This window comes from Sinocyclocheilus rhinocerous, unplaced genomic scaffold, assembly GCF_001515625.1.
Source record: "Sinocyclocheilus rhinocerous isolate Xijiao unplaced genomic scaffold, SAMN03320098_v1.1 scaffold4841, whole genome shotgun sequence".
Classification (NCBI taxonomy): Eukaryota; Metazoa; Chordata; class Actinopteri; order Cypriniformes; family Cyprinidae; genus Sinocyclocheilus; species Sinocyclocheilus rhinocerous.
The window spans coordinates 51,419-72,158 of NW_015625569.1; the positions used below are offsets into that span (position 1 = coordinate 51,419).

General features: G+C 36.3%; 1 protein-coding gene across 1 annotated transcript in view; it reads left to right on the forward strand.

Annotated features, from left to right (window-relative positions):
• The first annotated feature begins 12,954 nt into the window (after positions 1-12,954).
• The window catches only part of LOC107750187 (ciliary neurotrophic factor receptor subunit alpha-like), a 45,035-nt gene continuing 37,249 nt past the window's right edge, over positions 12,955-20,740 (forward strand). Inside the window, exon 1 of the mRNA XM_016565471.1 lies at positions 12,955-13,023. The gene's annotated coding sequence lies outside the window, so the exon portion shown is untranslated. The remainder of the gene's footprint in view (positions 13,024-20,740) is intronic.

Consider the following 20,740-nt stretch of genomic DNA (forward strand, 5'->3'; position numbering starts at 1 on the left):
GATCAACGTGTGTGTGTGTGTGTGTATCTATACAAACATATGCTAATCTGTTAATTAGTTCATTACAGTTCCATTTATTTATATAGCACATTTAAAAACAACCATGGTTGACCAAAGTGCTTAACAATATCAGGATACACACACAAACAAAACAAACACAGTAGAAAAAGTCACAATGTCCAAACTCAACTCAAAATGAAAGCTGAGGAATACAGGTGTGTCTTAAGAAACGACTTAAAAATTCCAACAGTCCAAGCAGTTCTTATTTGAACAGGTAAACTCAAACTGAAAAAGCTCAGTTACCTTTATTTTTTAACCTGGATCTCGGAACCTCGAGGAGCATCTGATTGGATGCATGTAAAATGTAAAAGCTCTGATAAATAAGAAGGCACCAACCCATTTCAAATCTTAAAAACAAACAATAAAATCTTAAAATCAATCCTCAAGCGGATGGGAAGCCAGTGGAGTGACTGGAGTAAATGTGCTCACACTTTTTAGTCCCAGTTAGTAGCCGAGCTGCTGCATTCTGCACTAACTGTAGCGTTGAAGAGACGACTGATCCAATCCAACATATAAAGAGTTACAGTAGTCTAGTCTAGACTTTATAAAAGCATGAATTACTCTTTCAAACTCCTTACGCAGCAGCTAGGCCTTGACTTTAGCCAACAGTCTCAGCTGGAAGAAACTGGCTTTTGCAACAGAACTAATCTGTTTTTCAAATTTAAAAGCACTGTAAAAAATCACACCAAGACTCTTGGTAAATGGACAAACATACAATCCTAAATTACCAAGAGCATCTACACAGCACTTAAATCCGCAGGACGACCAACCACAACAATTTCAGTCTTCTTTTCATTAAGACAGAGAAAGTTCAAAGAAACAAAGAACAAAGAAATCCAACCATATTTTAAATATCTCAGGCAATTAAGTAATGACAGAAATACTTTGTCATTTGCTTTGACAGACAACATAAATTTGTACATCATCCGCATAACAATAGAAGGAAATATTGTGTTTTCTGACAATATACCCCAAGGGCAACATATACAAAGAAAACAACATGGGGCCCAATATGGACCCTTGGGGGATGCCACAAAGAAGAGGGGCAGCAGATGAAGAAAATTAACCAAGGTGAACAGAAAAACTCCTGTACCATTTGAGGGCTATGCCATTAATGCCGACATACTGTTCAGTAATTAGTTAGTTGCAATGGTAAGTTACCTTAATATACCAAACCACTACACTCTTAAAAATAAAGGTGCTTCACAATGCCATAAAATAAGCTTTTTGTCTAAATGGTTCCATAAAAACCTTTAACATCTGAAGAACCTTTCTGTTTCAAAAAAGGTTCTTTGTGGTGAAAAAAGGTTCTTCAGATTATAAAAAGGTAAGAAAGAGATGGTTCTTTAAAGAACATTTGACTGAATGGTTCTTTGTGGAACCAAACATGGTTATTCTATGGCATCACTGTGAAGAACCTTTTAAGCATCTTTATTTTTAAGAGTACATATGATAACTAACTATGATAACTGTCATGTGTTGTGTTCCTATATAGTAATATTCATCTGTGGAAGTATTTAGTATTTCATTATTATTTAGCTGTGGAAAAGTTGTGATGAAATTTGATTCATCATGTCGTTTTCTCTTTACCAGCATGTTTTATGTTGCTACCATAATTTTTAACGGTAAAGCTTCGCCAACCTCAGCTGCCAGTTTTTACTGTATTTTTTATTTATTTATTGGTCTGGCTGTATTTAACTGATTTGGCAAGAACAAATCATGCGACTACATGACTACATCTGTCCCCACCAAGCTTCTTTAATTGATACATTCCAAACTCAAACTCTGGAATAAAGAAAATCCACATTTCCCACTTGTAAATATGTCATGTTCATGTGCGCTCATCTTCTAAACACGATCACTTGGACATGACTTAAAACCAGTATGTTCTGCATTGGTTGAGCTCTCTCAAGTGTCCACATAGAGCACATCTGATGCACATCAAGTGTGAATCTCGCTGTGTGATCAGCAGCAGAGAGAGGAGAACCCCACGACTGCCCTGACAGATGATCCTGGCCCCCGCAGATGTCCCGGGACAGCTGAGAAGGGCCCTGTTCATCTTCCTCCAACTCCCGCACCTCCCAACGGCAGAAGCGGAGCTTGATGAATTGGTTCGGATGAAGGCGGCCCCTCTTTTATGGCCGGTGTTGAGCGTCAAGTCTGGGCCGAGGAAGGAGGGGGCCGGGGTTAAGGTGGGAAGGCGCTAATTAATTTCAGTCTTGGCCAGGTGACCGGCTGGATTCCAGCTCGGCCAGCCAGAGGCAGACGTGAGCGGTGGCAAAGCACTCCGGGGTCATGAGGTTAACAGGGGGAAACGGGCCAGACGACCAACAAGAAAAGGCCAGTTTCCTCCCTTTCGTCTTCCTGAGACTGATTTACGGTCCGCTCCATCAGCATGAACCGCGTTTGGCATTCCCAGTCCTGCCAGAGTGGCCCGGCTCACGGCTGTGATGTTTGTATCTGGTACCGGAGTGGAGACGGTGCTCAAGGGGCCGCGGTGAAGCCCGACACCTCGCAGGCGGGGAGGGCCGCCGGGTGTCCCATGACAGTCTTCAAAGACTCCCCTCCGGCCAGGCGCGCCATGACTGGCACTTTTATGGCTTGGCAAAAAAAGAGCCGCTGTCAGGGGAGGATATAGCACTCTTCTGTAAAGTTTAAGGTGTGCCTGATTCACGGTCACTGTCAGGGCCAAGACACAAATACTAGCAGCCACACTCAAACCCCAAACCGCACGTGTTGGCAGAAAACAGAAAACACACCGTAACCATGTTCAGATTCCTGCTGAAGTGACAGGCGTACGACCGCTATTCTGTTAACTACATCGACCTCAGCAAATCTGAAGGAACTGTCTGGGATTTTAAAGGAAGAGTTCATCTAAACGCTCCAAATTATTGCAGTATTTTTACCCTCATCGTTTTTCAAACTCATGCTGTTTGGAACAGAAAATGAGATGTTTTGAAGCAGTTCTGATTTTACATTTCAGTGGAGGGTGCTAATATTTATCAAACCAATAAAATATATTTTATATATTCAAATTATTAAATATATTATTGGCCAGGCACAAAACTATAGTTAAAATTATACAAATGTTTGCAAATAATTATGATCTTATGTTCTAAATTATTTTTGATAATTAATATATTGCTCTGACATGTCATTTTGAATTAATCAAATTTATTCAGACTTCATCTTGGTTAACTATGAAAATCCAAGGGGGCTGCAGGCTGACTTAAAATTATTTTTAAAATACATTAAAATAATGAAACTAAATTTCATTATTTCATAAAATTAAATGCCAAAAAAAACCTCAAATTTAAAATGCAATACTTTTTTTATTTATTTATTTTACTATATATAGATAATATATATTGGTAAAATAGGTAAAGTTTTTTTTCTTTTTTTTTTTTTTTTTTTTTTTTTTTTTTTTTATTAAAAATGTTTTGTTTAGTTTTTGTTCATTGAAATAAAGCTCAAATAAAATATAAATATTAGATGAAAAAGTTCAATAAAAATTAGTACTAAAATTTAAAAATAAATTAATAAAACTAAAGCTGAATAGAAATAATGATTCCACAACTAATAAAAATAACAAAAGTACATAAATTTACTACAATTAAATTTAAAAGTGAAGATAATTTATATGATTAAAACTGGTCTGGTCTTTCTTCTTCTTTTTTTGAATATATTTTTGAGAAGGCTCAGTCTCCCTTGTCTCATTTGATGGACCAGCATTATTTTAAAGAATCATCACATAATTTTATTCCCCCATACGTTGACAGTTCATGTCTGTCGAGTGCCAAAGACATGCAGAAAGTACAGTGAAAACACTGCATGTCAAAACCAAATATAACATGCAACCATATGGAAAATAAAACTAGCATATGGGTCTGGCATGACATGGAGGTGAGTAAATAATGAAAGAATATCATTTTTAGGTGAACTTTTCCTGAGAAAGTCCAGGAAGACTGACCGCAGAGGGAGTGAAATGTTCACTGTTCGTCTGTCAGCAACATCAGACGATGCCTTAAAAATGGATAATATGCTGTGAAATTATATGACAGACGAGGCAGCGGGCTTGATTAACTTTGATTGCTGGCCCATTATCCAGCAAATAACAGCTGATGTGGCCATTAGAGAAGTAAGTGAGACACAGCTTTTCACCTTTTAATTTTAGACATTTAAATCACATCTCGTAAACACACCATAATTACTGCTCAACACATCAGAACTTAAAATGCACTGGCTCATAGTTTAGTAATTATATATATATATATATATATATGTGTGTGTGTGTGTGTGTGTGTGTGTGTGTATACAAAAATGTTGCTCCTTTTTTGCAACACTGTAATATAACTTTTACAAACAAACAAACAATCAAACAAATAAATAAATAACTGTTGAAATATTCATAAAGATCTTCTTAATATTTGGTATATTGTTTTGCTTTAATGGCATCAGCACTGAATGCATTATCCGAGAATGTTTGAAAGAGCATTTTCAGATCTGAACCCTAGTGTCACTAAAGTCACTATAATTTCACGGTTGATCTGATTTAACTAAATAAATCTCTAATAAACTACTGATCTTTATGCATTGTTAGAATGTTTTTGTCTATGAAGTTGGTCTTCAGGCATGGCTTATTGCTCTTTATTAGTTGTGTGTTTTACTCTACTTGTCTGCGCCCGCATAAAAGTGTGCCACTCATCTGAAGCAGCCACCATTAAATTTTACTGTCAGTTACACTGTCTCCTCTATCCAAACATGTCTAAGTTAGCACCTAATAAAAGCTGCTTCATCCCATTCTCTAGGTGGAGACTGACACCTGCTGGACACACACTGAAAATGCCTTATCATGAAATGTCTCTTATCTCCTATACAATGTACGGTATGGCATCAACAGCATACAGTTAGGTCCATATATATTTGGACTCTGACAATTTTCATAATTTTGGCTCTGTATGCCACAAGAATAGAATTAAAATTAAACAATCAAGATGAAACTGAAGTGCATGTTGAATGTTCATTTTTAATATTTTGTTGAGAATCCTTTTACAGGCAATGACTGCCTTAAGTCTGGAACTCGTGGACATCAGCAGAGACTGGGTTTCCTCGTTTGTGATGCTTTGCCAGGCGTTTACTGCAGCTGACTTCAGTTGTTGTTTGTTTGTGGGTCTTTCTGTCTTTAGTTTTGTCTTCAGCGAGTGAAATGCAGCTCAATCAGGTTGAGATCAGGAAATTGACTCGGCCATTGCAGAATATTCCACTTTTTTACCTTAAGAAACTCCTGGGTTGCTTTTGCTGTATGTTTTGGGTCATTGTCCATTTGTACTGTGAAGCTCCACCCAATCAACTTTGCTGCATTTGACTGAATCTGGGCAGAGAGTATATCTCTATACACTTCAGAATTCATCCGGCTGCTTCTGTCCTCGGTCTTCATCACTAAACACCAGTAACCCAGTGCCACTGGAAGCCATGCACGCTCATGCGTCACACTGCTCCACCATGTTTCACAGATGATGTGTGCTTTGGATCATGAGCTGTTCCAAGCCTCCTCCATACTTTTTTATTCCCGTCATTCTGGTACAGATTGATCTTAATTTCAGTCATCCAAAGAATGCTTTTCCACAAGTGGTCTGGCTTTTTTAGATGTTTTTTGGCAAGGTCTAATCTGGCCTTGTTTGCACCTTGTGTTCTCGTGAAGTCTTCTCTTGATTGTAGACTCTGACAGTGACCCGTCTGCCTCCTGGAGAGTTTTCTTCTCTTGGCTGGATGTTGTGAAAGGGTTTTTCTTTACCATGGAGAGGATCCTCCGATCATCCACCACTCTTGTCCTCTGCGGACGTCCAGGCTTTTTTATGTTGCTGAGCTGCTATCTCTCTGGTGGATTTGTTTAGATTTTGAAGCCTAATAATTGTCTGTTTCACTTGTATGGAGAGCTCCTTTGACCGCATGATGTGGGTTCACAGCAACAGCTTCCAAATGCAAATTGCACACTTAGAATCAACTCGGGGGGAGGTATATATTAAAGAGTGGACGTCCAGGCTTTTTTATGTTGCTGAGCTGCTATCTGTCTGGTGGATTTGTTTAGATTTTGAAGCCTAATAATTGTTTCACTTGTATGGAGAGATCCTTTGACCGCATGATGTGGGTTCACAGCAACAGCTTCCAAATGCAAACGGCACACTTAGAATCAACTCCAGACCTTTTACCTGCTTAATTGATGTAGAAATAATGAAAGAATAGCCCACATCTGTCCATGAAATGGATTTTTAGTCAATTGTCCAATTACTTATGGTCCCTTGAAAAAGGGGGCGGTACATATTAAAGAGCTGTAATTCCTTAACCTTTCCTCCAATTGTGATGAGGATACCCTCAAATTAAAGCTGAGAGTGTGCACTTTAAGCAGTTTCATTATATATATATAAACGGTATTCATTATATAACTGTAACTTGAATATGTTTTGGTCAGCAGCTAAAATAACAAAAATTGTGTCTTTATCCAAATATATATGGACCTAACTGCATGTGTCTGGCCACAGCAGATCTGGTTCAATATCTAGGGACAGTGAGGATAGATAGATAGATAGACAGACAGACAGACAGACAGATAGACAGACAGACAGACAGACAGACAGACAGATAGATATAAATAATGCAATCCAAAAGTATTGTTTAGTGTAAAACATGTTGAAGATTAGCAGGTAGGCTGTCGGTTCATTAAATGATAAGCTCTTTCCTCTTAAAAGCTGTCCAAGTTAGTGGTAGATGATGTTTTTTTTTTTTTTTTGTAGAAAAGTATAGAAGACTTTTAGCTAAAATCGTGGACCATGCGGATTCAAAAACTGCAGCTGCGTCACTTTGAAGGTCATAAAAAGCACATCAGGGAACACAAAATAGGCATCCCTGTGGCTCCTGACGATGTATTGAGGTCTTATGAAGCAAAACGATCGGTCTGTGCAAGAAACTGAACATTATTTACAATATTATTACCTATCCAGAGCCTCATGCAAACAAACCATTCTTTTGAACCGGTTCTCTTTAGTGAACTGGATGAAACAGTTCACCAAATCACCGTCTAAAACAGTTCAAGGCCCGAGCAGAATGTTTTTTTTTTTTTTCTAGAAAAGTATAGAAGACTTTTAGCTAAAATCGTGGACCATGCGGATTCAAAAACTGCAGCTGCGTCACTTTGAAAGTCATAAAAATCACATCAGGGAACACAAAATAGGCATCCCTGTGGCTCCTGACGATGTATTGAGGTCTTATGAAGCAAAACGATCGGTCTGTGCAAGAAACTGAACATTATTTACAATATTATTACCTATCCAGAGCCTCATGCAAACAAACCATTCTTTTGAACCGGTTCTCTTTAGTGAACTGGATGAAACAGTTCACCAAATCACCGTCTAAAACAGTTCAAGGCCCGAGCAGAACAGATCTACAAGTTACTCAATCAAAACTCACTTTTGGACATTCATGACAGTCAGTCCGATGTATACGCCGGCGTATATATGAGTCTATGATGCTGGTTTTTGACAACTCATTCAGTGCTCCAGATCCTCCATCAGTCACTGAAATGAGGAAACAGTTCGAATTGGACCGAAGCTCGATGATCAGCTGAAATGAGCATGTGTGAACCGAGCATTTGGGCGAAATTAAAGTTTATGGTTTCTCATTGTTTATGTAAGGTGAGTTGATAAAATATATACTCTATATGCTTCAGACATGTAAAACATCCACATTTCACATGATTATTCGGTGCTTCAATAATATAATTGTTCCCTCAGTACATGATTACGTAAACAAACTGGTGAATCAGTTATTTGAAGCAGAAACTAACTGTTCGAAAGAATCAGTTCGCGGAAAAGAATCGTAAAAAAAGTGCATACATTAAAGGCAGAGTAAGGGATTTCTGGTAGCAAATGTTGATATTTGAAATCACCAAAACAAACACGCCCCTACCCCAAAAGGGTCTTGCCCCTATTTTGATAGCTCCGCCCCACATATACGTACGCAACCCAGGCAACGATTAGTTCTGTGAAACAAAGCAAAACCAATGTTACAGTTTGTTTTGCTATTCGGCCCGAATCAGTTTTCTAAAGTGTTTTTGAAAAATCACATACCCTGCCTTTAACAGCAAATGTTATTTTTTGGATGAACTGTTCCTTTAAAACAAGTTTCAGGAGCCGTGCTCAAAATGGGGGAAAAGCACACAACAAAACAAATAAACTTTAAAAACATAATTTACGCTTTTTTTATTTTATTTTGTATTGTACTTATGCAGATCACATCACTGATAAATCCATATGTCACTGGAGATTACCATACAGTGACCTGGGAGTAATTTCCCCTGATAATCATGCATGTGCATGTTATCATCTGTTTGAAATCAGAGCAAGCGATGCGAAGTTCGCGAACGAATCACTCATTCGATCTAAAGTCTGAAAGGATTCAGTCCGATTCATTCCGACAGTTCACTCGCGCTCTGAATTGTTTACAGTGGTTTCTCACAGCGTAACGGGATACTTTATAAGACCAGCACTGATAGAAAGATAGAAAAGAGTGTTGGATGAGTTGAATACTTTAACTTGAGATTTGCTAAAATGTTAGTAGATAGTGTTTTATAAGATGTTTCCAGAAGATGTCGCCAAACAGCTGTTTAGAAACGGACGAAGTAAATCCCTCTCAGATTCAGAAAACAGAGACTATGAACTAAACACTTCAAGTCTCCTATGTAAATATAACTGAATTTGATTGGAACAATCATAGTTGGACATTCAAATGGTTAATCAACTAATAATTGGCCGCCATCTTTAGATCAGGCCTAAATGAAATGAAATAGGCCTGACTGCAGATTCTGATATAATTTCAAAGAAACATATCGTGTTGTTCTGTTCTATGAAAATGAGACTGACATGTTCATTTGCATATAATGTAAGATTAGCCAACAGCTTTTGTGATGTCTGAGGTTTCAGTTTAAAGGCCACAACATCATCATTTGAAGATTAATAGCCTATATATTGGGTAGCATATTTGTGGGGATTGATGTGGCGAGACATCTGCTGCATCTGGTTCTCTTGCTCAGATTACAGACTGCAAATGTAACTTCTGAAATGCAGTACTGGACAAGTTAAAGACAAAATAGCATCATCTGAATTTTGATACGCTGTTGAAGTATCCACTCCATATAAAAATCACCTGTGCTCCAGCGACTGCTTTTATTGTCAAGATGAGACATGTTCCAGAGTGTTTAAAACGGGAACATATTCATTCACTTCTCCTCCACTCTGTGGTTTAACAGATTAAAGGTTTTAGATGATTATTATCCACCAACAGTTTCTGCCACTGCACTTTTGAAATGGGAAAACAAAAATATTTGCTTGAGGAGGAGGAACCTTCTTGGAATAAATGAAGACGTGAACACTTTAATAATAAGTGATGTAACAGTTTATTTAGAAGAATGACATGTTATAGGCTACTGTAGTATAATTTCGGTCATTCTTCTTATTGACTATACTTTTGAAAATAATAAGGACATACCCTAGTAATTTCAACAATCAGTGTTTTGTGCGTTCATCGTGATCAAAGCTGTTCACTGATTTATCCCCCCCGTTGTTTTCTATAGTTGATTAAAGCATAGCCATTAGATTGTATAATGCAGCCAGCAAACAAACAAGAGACCTAGATATCTCGCTCCACAAACTAACAGTTTTGTATCCATCCAGTATTTTTATTTGTACACTATAGACACAGAAAAAGAACATAATGTCTAAAATTATGTATTGAAAGATACAGCTTCTGGTTACATTACACGACATAAAGGGTGATCGAGGTATTCAGGTGTGTTAAAGCAGGATTGCAACTAAAATCTCTTAGCACCTCTATTCATTTCTTTAACTCTGGTATGCAAATCTGCTATTATCACTTCTTTGGAAACTTGTTTTTGTAGGCCTATTTTGTATGTTTTTATTTTCATCATGATACAGTAATTCTTACTGATGTGTAATGTCACGATACTTAACTTTGATATCATTATGAAATAATGTTTTATGAGGTACTATTTTTATTTAATTTGAGGTTATGATGTTTTGTATAGTGCTAAGTGTTTATTTATTTATAAGGAATGATTCACCTAAAAAAAATAAATAAACTGAAATGTACCATCCAAGATGTAGATGAGTTTGTTTCTTCATCAGATTTGGAGAAATGTAGCATTGCATCACTTGCTCACCAGTGGATCCTCTGCAGTGAATGGGTGCCGTCAGAATGAGAGTCCAAACAGCTGATAAAAACATCACAATAATCCACACCACTCCAGTCCATCAAGTAATGACTTGAGAAGCCAAAAGATGCGCGTTTGTAAGAAACAAAACATCAAGACATTTTTAACTTTAAACTGACGGCACCCATTCACTGCAGAGGATCCATTGGTGAGCAAGTGATGTAATGCTACGTTTATACATATATGATGAAGACAAACTCATCTACATCTTGGATGGTCTGAGGGTGAGGACATTCTCAGCGATAATTTTTGGGTGAACTATTCCTTTAATATAAAACTTTGTAAAACATAAAAGGAAATAGCATACCTGACACTAATTTACAGAGAATGACAGCATGTAAACTGCTATGAGCGAATGATGATACGATGAAACAGAGTTGCATAGAGAATAAAGCACATGAATCATAACAGGATGTGACAACTGTTTATCACATCTGGGTGTTTCTGGCACAACAACTTGCTAGATGAATTATCTGTGGATTACACTTAAGCACCCCCATCAAAACTGCATTATTGTCACTGCAGTGACATCTCTGACAAATGAATACATGTGATGCCTTTATCAAAAGTTTAACATTTCAGAAACCACACCAACAATTCAAATGTCACTCAAACAAGAGCATAACAATGCCAAGATCATGGATTTGATTCCCAAGGAAAGCAAGAACTGATAAAAAAAGAAAAGAAAAAAAAAAGTCTACCTTGAATGCAATCTAGGTTGTTTTGGATCAAAGCAAAACATGTTTGAAATATATGTTTGTAAAATAGTGAAAACGCAAACTTCAAAATATCAATATAACGTATTTACTACAAAAACAATAAACTACAATGCTTGAATGAATACAATGAATATTTTATTTTGAATTAAAAATAGCATATTCTGAATGACATGCTTTAAAAACAGCGAAAACACCAAAATAAAACAAGGCCACGTAACATTTCAATGAAAAACAAGCGTAGTTTACGATAGCAAATCTGTGTAAACAACAGGAAATTTATCACAACAGCCAAACAATACACGAAAGTAATTATCCATTTCAACTTTGTGACTGGAAGAGCGTTTTGAATGGGCAAACCGACTGAATAAGTTCATACACAGGAGTCTGACAGGAAACACGTTTTCTGACGTATGACACGTTTACCTCTCGGCAAACTGTATCAGGAACTTAAAGGGGTCATATGATGCGATTTAAATTTTTCCTTTTTCTTTGGATATAAAAATACAACAGTAATGCCATAATGACATTTAATAACTATCTACTTTTATTCAAGCTTAACTTCACTTACTCCTAAATGTTATTGCTTGTATGTAAAACAAATCCTGAATAAGCGTTTTCACGGCTAAAACGGGATACACACTGTATGACTTGCTTTTTTCTTGCTTTTATGATTGTTGCTTGTCAGATTGTGAGAAATGGCATCAGTGAGATCTTGTGTACAAGCAAACTTGTCTTTCATGTGTACGCTCTAATCTTAATGCAAAATTACGATTAGAGCGTACAAACCCACACAAATCCTTATGTTAATGTTGACAAAAATGTAAAAACAAACTAAAAAAAATAAATACTGAGTGTTGGCTCTGATTGGGGAAAAAAAGATTTTAGCATTGAGGTAATATTTATATGCAAATGCAAATATTAATATCACTGGACAAACACTAAAATAATTGCTCAACATTGTACATGAATCATAGCAATACTCATCATGTAGTATTGCTTCCATGGTGGCAAATCACACACACACACACACACACACACACACACACTCATGTTTACTTAGCTATCTAAATGGGGACATTCCATAGGCGTAATGGTTTTTATACTGTACAAACTGTATTTTCTATCACCCTACACCTAAACCTACCCCTTACAGGAAACTTTCTGCATTTTTAAATAAAAAAAAAAACTTTGTTTACTTTATTTTTATACCAGTTTCACAAATGAGGACGTCCCCAAAGGGAGGTTTTTGGACATTTTGTCAGTAATTAAGTAATTGCTAAAATACTTGCTCTTTTGACACAAAAGCTTATATATGTTTTAAAATATACTTTTTATATATGTTTTAATAACTTTTTTTTTTTTTTTTTTTCTTCAAAAGCCAGATATTACTACAATGCTACTGCTATAATAATTAATGCTGGATCACAATGTATAAAATAACCTGCCAGATGTGGAAATAAGTTTTATTTTATTTTATTGTTGTATTTTATTTTATTTTATTTTATTTCATTGTATTTTATTTTATTATTTCATTTCATTTTACTTTATTTTATATTTTATTTTATCGTATTTGATTTGTGGTGGATGCACCAACGTTTGGCCAAGTGGTAACCGTTTTTGGAGGAGGGGGGAAAACGTTACTTAATTTTCAGGCATCATCAGGGGATTCCAGACAATACAGAAAATACTGTGCAGAAGACATAGTGCATACTTGAAAAGCAGTGCGTAAGGAATGGTAGTATAGGAATGGGTAGTATGGCATTGGAAACACCGCCCAGGATTGTTCTGTGACAGGAAATGCTGGCGCGAGCGCGTGAGTACTGACAGAGCTCTTCTCCAATGGGAGCCGCGGAGGGGAAGTCGCAGCGAAATCCTCTGACTTTACTACGAAGGTGAAGCGCAGCCAAGGCGATGGAGAGAAACCGCGTCAAAATGCTCGTTTAATGTTGGAAGAAAAGTAAGGTAAGGATTGACAAGAAACACTTGAAAAGTTGCACTTTGGGAAAAAAGGTTTACTGTATTAGTAACGGCATCATAGTGAAAGCGAGAGGAAAGTTTTGGGCGACCCAAAGGAGATCATATAACTGAGCTCTGGGAGCTGCGCTTGGACATTTGATAAACAGTTTCTCATGTTAAAAACGACATGTTTTAAGTCTTCATATTTGAAAAACTGAAATAACGTCGAGTGTAGCAGCTTGGAACCTGTTGAATACGCGATAATGTTTTATGTACAGTATTGTGGAATAGAGGAACGTACTAACTTGTGTACTACGTTAAATCTGTTTATCCTATAGCTGTTGAAGACGGGAAAATCTACTGTTTATAATAAAATAATAAATACTTTTAAAGAATAAACACTTTTAGAAACATATTTTAAACGATTTATATATATTTTTTTACATTTAAAAAAAAAATGTTTAACAATTTTTTGACAAGTAGTTTTTTTTTTTGTATTGCATTGCACTTTTAATCTATTTTTAATTTATGTTTATCTAATCATCTTCATCAATAATGTAACCAAATATGATAATCTTAGTAATGAAGTGACTGTATTGGCAATAGTAGGCTGTGCACAGGGAAATGTTGTGTCCAAGCATTAACTGTGCCAGTGTCACATGACTAAATCCCTGCTGCATTATAAAAGAGAGCATGGATTTTTTTTTTTACTCTTTTATTTTGATTTAACATGTTAGCAGTCATTAAATGTAAAACGTGCAGTTATACAGTTAAATTAAATGTTACATTTGTTGCACTGATTATAATTGTAATAGAAATTTTGATAAATGTAACAGTGTCACACTTTTATTGCTTATTGCCTTTTTCCCTACCAGACGTTTCAGCATTCAAAAACTAAACACTCAAAATTGAAATCAGACATTGCATTAGCATGGAAGTTGTAGGCTACTTTAAATTCTACTTTAAACACAGTAAGGTTCTGAGTCTCCAAGGTTCCATATTTAGTGTTTATTTTGTGATAGAAGTAATATTGTGACAGAATTTATGAATATGTGACAGGAAAATGGGAAAATGCAAAAAATAAATAAATAAATTGGGTGCAAACTGGTTAGTATTTTTGGCAAAGTGCCTAAACAAAATTGCACAGGAACCTCAATTTTTGTGATATCAACTTCAAATTTGGAACATATGGCTTTGATTTTTTTATTTTTTTTATTTTTTTACTTTTTTTGTGTAGCTTTTTATTTTAGATTCCAAAATACTTATTGATATGTATTATAATATTCATTATACATGTAAAAATAGTACAGTCAATTTTTATTTACCGTAAACTTAAACTTCTGTGACTTTTTTACACTTTATTTTTGTTAATTCTTTCATGAAGTTCAGATGGTGCTTTTTAGTGTCTAATGGACATATTTTAAGAGTTTAAGTTATATGAGACTACATAAACAAGCAAGACAAATAACCTGTAATGGGAAATACATTCCAAAAAGTTACTGACAAAACCAAAAAAAGAAGTTACATTTTGAGTGCTACACTTGTCCCTGCTTTCTCTTACCCTTCTTTACTCCAATGTGTTTTCATAAGCACAACAGCTTGTCAGTTATAGTGGACTTTAAACATAATAGTTTGAACATCTATACATAAAGCAGAGCGAGACAGTTAATTTGTAAAGGTCTTTGTTTTTAAATTGTTTGGGAACAGTGTCTCCAGTCAATCTCTCTGTGTATATATTATACACTGTGTGTATTTTAACCTTGGATCAGCTGTACACTGGTTGCACAGTCCAAACTGTTAAAACTCTCTTAGTTTCCACACCAAGGCCTTGCTTTAGCCAGGTATTAGGAACATCATCTTCTCAAGAAGCTGAACCCTACATGGAGAACATCTTCCCAGATGTGCATTCCTCAGGTCTCGAACGTTTATATACAGTAAATACTAGAAGCGGAATGCAAACATGAGAAAAACACGTTTAAAAAAAGCCTCTAAATGCAGGAAAGCGATACGCCTGCGAAGTTAGTTTGGCGGTGGAATGCGCGGCTCCAACCCCTCTCTCCACTCTTTAACTGAATCCTCTCTGGTTTTCCGACTCGCCAAGTTCTGTTCCTCATTCAGCACACTCGTTTCCAACACATATTTCAGCACGCATTATGAGTGGCTGTAATCAGTTTCAAATTAAACTTGAGTGCTCTTTGTTCTGTCAAGGGAAAAGGGCCTCAGCGAAGGGGACGTGGTCGACTTTCTCGCTGGCACACTGACGGTGTGTTGGCTCTTGGCTGCTCCAAGACTTCGCTTGTTTGAGGCCCTAGATGGGGTTTCATACATTGTGCTTAGGCTGTCTAAAAGCTTTCATATGTATTTGCTCAAGCTTAGGTTTATAACCCGGACAGTTACTGGGTTACTAATTATGCAGCGTGAAGCTTCAGTTTTTGTCTTTTTCCATGGAACTGTAATGTGAGGGCAGGGTGAGTCATTGCAGAAGAGTTCAAGTTCATTAAGGATTTGTTTATGAGTTGAAAGTGTCAAGGCCTGGTGAAGCCCTGCAGTTGGGAAATGCCGTAATTATACTGAAATAGAGGCCCCTTGTCCTGGTCTTTGATGTCCACTCGGTGTAATGTAGGACATGGCATGTCTTGTGTTTTTTTGTTCTCTCAGTACACATTTAGTTTTTCTCTAATGAAACGATCCACATGCTCTGTCCTTGAAAACCACAGAATGACATAAGATGTGAGGTTTTTGAATAAGTGCTCGATGGTCACCTGAAAACATTTCCATCTGGACATTGCGTACATTGCATAATCTGGACTGATTGTTCTGTATGTCACTTTATTAAATGGCTTTAAAGCTAACTGACATGAACAAAAAAAGCCTCAAACTGCCAGTCTTTAATAATGGGGTTTATTCTCACAAATCTTTCATTCATCTTTGGATTCAGTTTGGTTGAAAACTAAAATCTTTAATGTAATAGTTGGAATTTTGTTAGGACGATCAAATCTGTAAAACATTTAGTGGTTAAAATAGACCCAACACGCTCCATTTAGTTTGTTGTCCTCTAGCCGCACATTTTATAGTGTATTTCATCTTTCTCCATTTTATATAAAGCCTAAATGGTTTTTAACGAGAGGCAGATCTTTTCCCCAAAATGGTATCTGGAGGCACTCTGCTAACGTAATGCCGTCTAATATGTTGTAAGTTTCACAATTAATATGCTATCCATGATACTTTTTCTCAAAAGGCAATACAACAACCAAGATCTTCTAAATAAGCACACATATTTTTGTCCTTTCCTGAGACCCGAGTTTATGACATGTCTTGAAATAAAGCCTTAATCAGCCTGCAAGTAGAGTTTTGTTATAGCATGTGTTGATAGTGACATTTTTATTTTAATTATTGATGTAAAACACATTGGACTTCGTAATGTAACAAGTTTGCTAGCAGTCAGTTAATTTTATACTTAAAAGTAAGAAGAAATTCTGATTTAAAATTATTAAAAACGGAACGTTTTCAAACTATCAGATCAAAATCTAAAATTCTTAAAATAAACGAAATTTATAGTTTTCAAACTTTCACTACACTGGTCTGCCAGAAATGTGGTCATCTAAAAATAGATTAATTATTAAACAACAACAACAACAACAACAACAAGAATAATAATAATAATAATAGTAATAATAAAATAGTACAATTCTAAATTAAAATAAATGTAATAAAAATTAATTTTGAAGAAATAATGCATTTATGTTTTTTACATTACATTTACATTTAGCAGAGGCTTTTATCCAAAGCGACTTACAAATTAGGACAATAGAAGCAATCAAAATCAACAAAAGAGCAATAAAATGCTGTGACAAATCTCAGTTAGTCTAATGCAGTACACGTTGCAAGGTGTTTTTTTTTTAAGAAATAAAAAGAAACAAGTAGATAGAAAAGAAAAAGAATACAGTACACTAGTGTTATGGGGTCCATTTTTTAATAATAAATCAAAAGAAAACAAGTAGTAGAGTAGAAAAAAAATAGACAACGCTGGTGTTAGAGGGTCCATTTTTATAATAAATAAAAAAAAGAAAACAAGTAGTAGAATAGAAATAAAGATATAGAGATAATAGAGAGTGCAAGTGTTAGAGGGTCAAGGTTTTTAATAATAAATATATGAAATAAATAAATAAATAAAACAAGTATATAAAATAGAAATAGAATAGAGAGTGCAAGTGTTAGAGGGCCACATTTTTTAAATAAATAAATAAAAAGAAAACAAGTAGATAAAATAGAAATAGAATAGAGAGTGCAAGTGTTAGAAGGTCATGTTTTTTAAATAAATAAATAAATAAAAAGAAAGCAATTAGATAAAACAGGAATAGAATAGAAAGTGAAAGTGTTAGAGGGTCACGTTTTTAATAAATAAATAAAAAGAAAACAAGTAGATAAAATAGAAATAGAATAGAGAGTGCAAGTGTTAGAAGGTCATGTTTTTTAAATAAATAAATAAAAAGAAAACAATTAGATAAAACAGGAATAGAATAGAGAGTGAAAGTGTTAGGTCATGTTTTTAATAAATAAATAAAAAGGAAACAAGTAGATAAAATAGAAATAGAATAGAAAGTGCAAGTGTTAGAAGGTCAAATAAATAAAAAGAAAAGTAGATAAAATAGAAATAGATTACAGAGTGCAAGTGTTAGAGGGTCAAGTGTACATGGAAGAGATGTGTTTTTAGTTTTCTTGTTTTGAGTAAATATATGTTTTTAAAGCTTATTCTTTTATAGAGTGTTTGAAAATCTGACTGGGGACAAACATTCTTAAAAATGAGCAAAACAATAGACTCAACAAAGTAAAAAAAACAAAAACATTATCCATCCATTAAAAACAGTATGATTGTTTTTTCTTCAAGAATTTTTCTTTTAACATCAAGAGACAGAAGGGCTCTAATTACTGCATAAGTGTTGGCAGTTTGATTTTAGGCGGTAAAATTCTCTTGGCTCGGGCCTGTCATGGCAACTCGCTTTGATTCCGCTAAAGCCTTTTATCTCTGAAGATCTCTCGCTGCCACTCAGATTTAATAAGGAGTTTCAAATGGTTGTAATCTGTTTGAGGAATGGCCTCACTATGTACACATTACAAGAATAAATGTTTGGTAGACATATGACTTCTATCAGTAAAGATAGTCAAACAAAGTTCTGTTTGCAGAGGGTTCGATTGTGCTGCAGTGCTTGTGTCTGGATACTGTACATTTTTTCTCCCTCTCATGCCGAAGACCGGCTCTCTATGAGCCAAGCATGTTGGAACAGTGGTAACAGAATATGTGTGCCGTTTCCCAGCAGGTGTGAGTCATAGGCACAAAGAAAGTACTTTATCTCCTGGAGCGCTACCCTCTGTTTGGGAACCATATACAAATACATATACCTGCAGGCAAAATCTGATACCCTATCTGTCATGCTGTTTGATACTCAGCAAACCTTTACCGATGGATCATCTTCAGTTGTTCGTGAGACCTTTTCTTCATCACGTGCAGCAGGTCAAGCAGTATCACCTCTGCAGGGAGTTGTGTCAATTTCAACCAGTCTGAGAATATCACCTGCTTGATAAACGACACTAGAGAATGTTCAACAAGCTATTCAGAGCACTTCACAATTCACTCCTGGGCTTTATACTCCCCATGACTCATTTGGCACTGATTGGGCATTGAAATCAGACACGAGAATCTGCGGATCCAGTCCCATATTCCTCATGCCAGATCCCGGACTCAAGAAACAGGCTGCTGGTCTGGGCTTAGTGTCGTCTGACATTTATTTGCTTTCGCTCGTTTGCTGAAATTACATGTTGGCCTTGTGGAGTTTGTGCCGTTCATGATGTGGTAGCTCGTCGAAGTGAGCTTTGGCCCGTTCAGCCTCCATAATTACATGCAGCGGGACTGTGGCGCCATTTTAAATGCCAAGCAACCCAGGCTGGTGTTGAGCTGTCATTGTCAATGAGGTCCTTGTGCTTGAGAGATCTTGGAAATCTTCGGTCTGCTTTCGAAGAGCAGGTAGCGGCTTTCCGAGGTTGTTGGGTCAATGAACGTTTCCAAGTTTGCTTGTAACCATGACTCACGACTGCGGTATACGGAAACCTCTTGTACGAGGTAAATGACTGGGGTTCTTCACGAGAAACCGACTTCCATGAAAGGCGCCGCTTCCAAGAGAAAGTTTGTGCCATACCAAGTTGTAATCAAGTCTTCAGGCCATGTTTGGAACCGCAGAACTAGGCAATTCATCAGCTGAGGATGCTTTTATCCTTTTTGTTTAATCCTGTGTTGAGTAAAGTGAGGGTAAGTGTTCACGCACAGTCTACCTTCAAGCAGAACTGGCTGAGGCTGCAATTCTCCCGGGAAACCAGCCAAGAGCTCAGTGAATAGCTGGCATCTGGTAGCCATCTTATTCTGGCCAGTGCCTGAGGAAATTCCAGCCTTGAGTGGCTATGATAGCTCTGGTGTAGAGCGCTGCTCCACGGCCTTATCCCCGCTTCGCGTCAAACTGATGTCTGTTTTCAAAGCCGGTTCCAAAATGCTCGTAATGTGCCTCTTTTGCGAAGGCTTTTAGCTGGATCTGTCAAGCTGCACAAACATTGACTGTGAGAGGTCCACAAACAGATGCTGTTTTCTTTCTTTGACTTATTAGATCATCAGCTTGCTCCATGTAGAAGGGTATCACGGAGGCTTGGGGTGGGCAACTCCAAATATGCATTGGCTCGCTTGTTTGTTTGCTTTCTATGTCATTATCCAGGCTAAGTTACTTCTGCATTTCCTTAGAAACACTGGAGTCTTGCAGATAGGTTTATGTCTTTATGGATGATGACTGCAACTATAATTGTTGTGGATTCTATCTGATTTACCTGGTTTGGAGTTTTACGCTTCACCTAAACCTTAAAGAATTGGTTCACTAAAAGATTAAAATTATTTTATCAGTTACTCACTATTCCAAACCCTCCGGTAGATGCGATTAATCGGTACAAATTAGTCAACCGGTAGAAATTTTGGACTATCGTCTCTATTGCGGTTACATGCTCACATAATTTTGCCATTGAAACGCAATCAGCAGCGAAAGAGAACTCATTTCGCTCTATACAAGCAGTTTCTGAGAGACTATTTCTGAGCGCTGTCAAAGAGTCGCATACACGTGACATGAATACGTTGCTCATAGAGCACGGGAGTATTGAACCGAGTTATTTCTGCTGCATTATAGACCTTGAACGGTTAAATACACACACTTGTATGTGTCAAAATGCCCGTCTTTGCAAGTATCCTCGTAAACGCAGTTATCAGCAAACAGCTGTGAAAGAAAACACATGTGTAACGGTATATTGGATCTGGGCAGCTCTTAAAGTGACAGCAGTCTAATATTCCTGCTGTCTGTATGCTAATCAAACAACAAAAGAGAGAACATCTCTCTCTGCTCTTGACTTTTTGTAACTTTAATAAGAAGAAATATATATTTAATTTACACAGTGAAGAATATGCAGTGTTTTTATACATTTGATTACTTTATACAATGTTTGTAGCATTTTTGTATTTACGCTTCACCCCTTAAAGGATTGGTTCACTAAAAGATTAAAATTATTTTATCAGTTACTCACTATTCCAAACCCTTGGCTATGAACTGCATTTTTATTTTTTTTATAATGTTCTCTGAGGTCCACTTATAATGTTATAATATATATATATATATATATATATATATATATATATATA